This window comes from Toxorhynchites rutilus, chromosome 3 (genome assembly GCF_029784135.1).
Source record: "Toxorhynchites rutilus septentrionalis strain SRP chromosome 3, ASM2978413v1, whole genome shotgun sequence".
Classification (NCBI taxonomy): Eukaryota; Metazoa; Arthropoda; class Insecta; order Diptera; family Culicidae; genus Toxorhynchites; species Toxorhynchites rutilus.
In genome coordinates this window covers 184,814,444-184,818,864 of record NC_073746.1, presented here as the reverse complement: position 1 = coordinate 184,818,864, position 4,421 = coordinate 184,814,444, and the positions used below count along the sequence as shown (strand labels likewise).

General features: G+C 33.4%; 1 non-coding gene across 1 annotated transcript; it reads left to right on the top strand.

The window, feature by feature from the left end:
• Window positions 1-586: 586 nt before the first annotated feature.
• LOC129780931 (U4 spliceosomal RNA) lies at window positions 587-720 on the top strand. Its single transcript, XR_008744041.1, has one exon. It is a non-coding gene; the product is annotated as a U4 spliceosomal RNA (small nuclear RNA).
• The last annotated feature ends 3,701 nt before the right edge of the window (window positions 721-4,421 follow it).

Below are 4,421 nucleotides of genomic sequence, written 5' to 3'. Positions count from 1 at the left end.
TTTCAAAAACTATGATGTCTACTCTATTGTTAGGAATATAATAACCAATTAATTTTCCTCTTATCTTTGAAATATAATTTTTTTTACCTCAAATGAGTCATACTTGAAACATGATTTTTTATTACAAACTGCATATAACAATAGAATCTAAAATTGTATATAATCGAGTCCGACCTGTATTTGAAAATATACACTCTGTATAAAGGAAAGAATAATGCTCTCAATCCATGCACAAGGGTAGTGTAATTTGAGCCCCAATCTCCCACTATCTGTCAGCTTTTTTCCGATCGAAGGAACAGACGTTTTCGTGACTCGGGTTTTGTTCAGTTATATTAAAATTGCGTTGCTCAGTGAAAGGTTAATTCCGCAAACGCGAAATTTAATTGGATTAACAACTAGTGATGAAACGGACAGTGGCCGGATACCGGATATCCGGCCGGATAGTCGGATATCCGGCGGCCGGATATTCGGCTCATTATTAGCAATTACCAAATTGAGGGAAACAACATGTGACATGGTGCAAATAAAGTGTTAAATGTAAGAGAGAAATAAACACATTTGTTCATTTATAATTTTTTCATTTAGATTAAGTATCCAATGGCGATATCGTAACCAATGAGGTTATACCGAGATGTGATTATTGCTAATTGAAAAAAAAATCTATTTAACCCATTAACGACCAAGCTGTAAAACTTATTTTTTTAACAAAAGCCATTGCTGTAATTTTGATTATTGGTGTTATAGAAACCCCAATATTCAAGAATTGTTTTTTTCCGTCCTTCCGTTTTCCGGAAAATGGCAAAAAATAATAAAAGCGACAAACAAAATAATTGGCCAAAACCTACATTTTTGTTCCTCTAGGAGGTTCAATCAAATGGTTTTTTTCCTACATAAAATGTGTGATATTTTATAAATGTAACATTGTAGAAAAGTTTACATATTTTGAAATTTGGTAAGGTTTTATTTTTTGTTAGGTTATGTGAGGTTATGTACTTTCTGCACCTAGTTGCTTTAAACCGGTTTTTATGCCCAATAAAGTGATATAAATTTGATTCAAATTAATAGTAGGTGGTAGCTAATAGACTAAGTTATCATTTGATGCCAAAATATTACCAAATTGCTTTCCATTGCTTACCATTGCTTCCCAAGGCCATGAAAAATTATCGCAGCTGCTGTTCGATTTTTCGAACGCTTGGCATAAAACAGGTTAATAGTGAATCATGTTTTCTACATGGGATTTAGAACAGTTTTATTCTGATAATGGTTTTATATTATTATAAATAGATTTACGAACTAACTTCGTATGAGAACATATTTTAACGATGGTGAGGTCGTTTCAACTACTTAGAAGAACATCAAAATTATTTGATTGCAACCTTTTTAGATCCGAGGTTCAGGTCAGACCATTTAGGTGTTCTCGAAACGTAAACAGACAGACAAAAATCATTGAAATCAAAATCATCTTACAAAAATATCTTGAAACGAGTTTGCTGAGAATAACCGCTCATTGCCGTCTTCAACGAAACGTTAAACGAAATGAAAGCGATGGAGCAGAATAAAACTTTGATGATATGAGATGATAATAATTCAATTTTAATAACATTTTGACATGTCAGAAATCACTCCTTATATTTAATCACGTGTGAATGATATTTATATGATATTGTGCTATTATTTATCTAATGTTAAACAAAATTTTGTTTTCAAATATCCGGTATCCGGCCGGATAGTGAGTCACTATCCGGTATCCGAACTGATAGCAAATATTGGCCGGATAGGCCGGATACCGGATAGTTACCGGATATCCGTTTCATCTCTATTAACGACCATAAGCGTAATTGTGTAATTGTAAATTTAATTTTTGAATAGAAGATTCCAAAACGATGATTTTAATTGCAATTTAATTAGAATGCGTTCTCCAGCCCATTTAGAAAAAGAAAGGTTTATGACGCGAAATTCGGCACTCTCCAAACCGCATTCATGATATTGGAAAACTCTTATCTTAAATAAACAATCATCAGCTCATCACCTGCAATGTTTTTGATGTACTTTTTCCAAGTTTCGCGTTACACATAATAACTGCCCTCTGTTCCATGTTAAGCTTTCAAAATCAAATATAATGTTTGAAGATTTAAGATTTTGGAGGATCGTCCATAATTCGTCCGAGGATCGTCCAAAAATACATTAGATTTTATAATTACCAAAATTTGAGATATTTTTCAAGATAATAATTGTTGTTTGGGAATATGTCAACCGATAGAGTGTTTCTCCGATTCTCGCGGAAAGTGGCAGTTTTGTTCTTTATCGCAAAATATTAGCCACGTTTTTTTTATTATGGTGCCCATTTCCATTTTTGTTTTCATAATTATTTTTGGCATTTGTTTTTCATAGTTTACATGTTCTCATGGACCAACGGCGCTATATTTTTATATTTTTTCTTGAAAGCTGAGGACTTTTTACATAACATATCCAAAAATCATAGGCACTAATTTTTGGTCCAGAGTTATGATTTTTCAAAATTAACGGATGCACAGTTGGGCCGTCCTGAAAAAAGACGGTCAAAAATCGATTATCGTCTTACCTTACATTTTAGAGAGTGGGTGTCTTCAGAAAAGTTGTTCATAATGTTGATTCGGATAATTTGACGGTTCCATTTAAACTTTTACCAGGTTACAGTAAAAATTCAAAAGACTAACTTTTTATACTTACGAGATAGTTGAGTAGCACATTGTAGAGCTATAAATTTCTTGAAACTTTGCTGAAGATACATAATATCTATCTATCAGTCCCTCAGAGATATACCTGTTTTTCTGGGGAGACTATCTCAAAACTAGTTTTTTACTTAAGTTATACTTGATTTACATTATATCAACTCAACATGTTCCACAAAGTTTTAGATAACATAAAAATAAATAACTTTGCTGAAGACAATATTAGTGTTAAATGACACCGTTGCGATGTACAGTGTAAAAATTTCTGGAAATTTTCCTATTTTTCTCTCCGTTATATTGATCTACGGAAAGAGATGAATTGAACAAAATAGCGATTGCACAAATCAGACCGTTCCTTCCTCTGGTTTCGTACTTACCAACAGATTTGGCCTCCCATTTTTATTTATATAAGGTACATCGGGGCAAGTTTGATTTTTTTTTTTCGAAGTTCAACTTGAGAACTAGCATAAAAAATCACTGAATCACTAAATTGAAATCTGTTTGCAGCATATACAAGGTATGACAGATGACTTTCGATAAAAAAAATAGAGATTCACACTGGAAGTTTCGAAAATATAAATTTGATGATGAAAATGATGATTTTCATCACAAAATCATCTTCAGGTCATCTTTTTGGTCAGAATTAGAAGATCTTCACAGCAATAATATGTGGTTTCAACAAGCCGGTGGATTTCTTTTTATGGGGCTACGTCAGTCACTGGTTTATGCCAACAAAGCAGCAACTTTAGAAGAGCTCAGAAACAACAGCCAACACGCAACATTCCGGTCGAAATGTGTGACCGAGTAGTGGAAAATTGGGTTCAAAGAATCGATTACTGTAAACGGACCTGTACTGGTCAATGACTGAAATTGAATTTCATTTTTAAAATGTGCAACGGCTGTTCAACGATCCTGTTCCAATATGGAACAGCCGATTATTGGCGGTTATCAATGGTTCACTGATTTTTTTTTCAAAAACGGACAATGCATCTTTAATAATTATAAATCAGACCTTCTTCAAGTATGTTTGTCTTTTGTCTTTGACAGTTTGAGAAACAAATTCCATAGTTTTAGTTGCCACACGTTACATTTTACCTTACAACTTCTTAAAACTATGAAATATTAGCCGGTAACATCGTTTTGAAAATCTATGCATGTAAACGTACAAATTACAGAGAACAAAAGTGGATCGTTGGTCAACATGTATGTATCAGCTTATACCGATTTATCAAACTATCACATTCAACTAGTTTGATTCATTAAATCAATTCGTTTATCACTTCATCCATTGTTTAATATTTCAGTAGTTATTTGAAATCGGAAATCGTTCCAATGCACAGCTTCGACTAGGGCGTATCAACATATGCATTGCTATTTTAATTACGATCTCATGGAGAATCCAACGGATAGCGATTTTGGCGATTGTTTGCACATCAAATTGAAATTCGTTTCCCAATTTACCATCTCGACTGCAAACACTTGGCATACGGATGTTACGAAAAAGTGTCAGAGCTGGACAAACTTGTCTACTCAAACGACTAGTTATTTGATGTCGCAAATGAATGCATCATAATCGTATCAATTTCATTCTGTGTAGATGTGTTGAGTTGAGCGGAATTTTGAACTAGACATTAACTGAGTTACTCATCTTCACAGAACTGCTGAAATGTGCAGCCTCATATATGAAGGCGATAAAGTGATGTTTTTGAA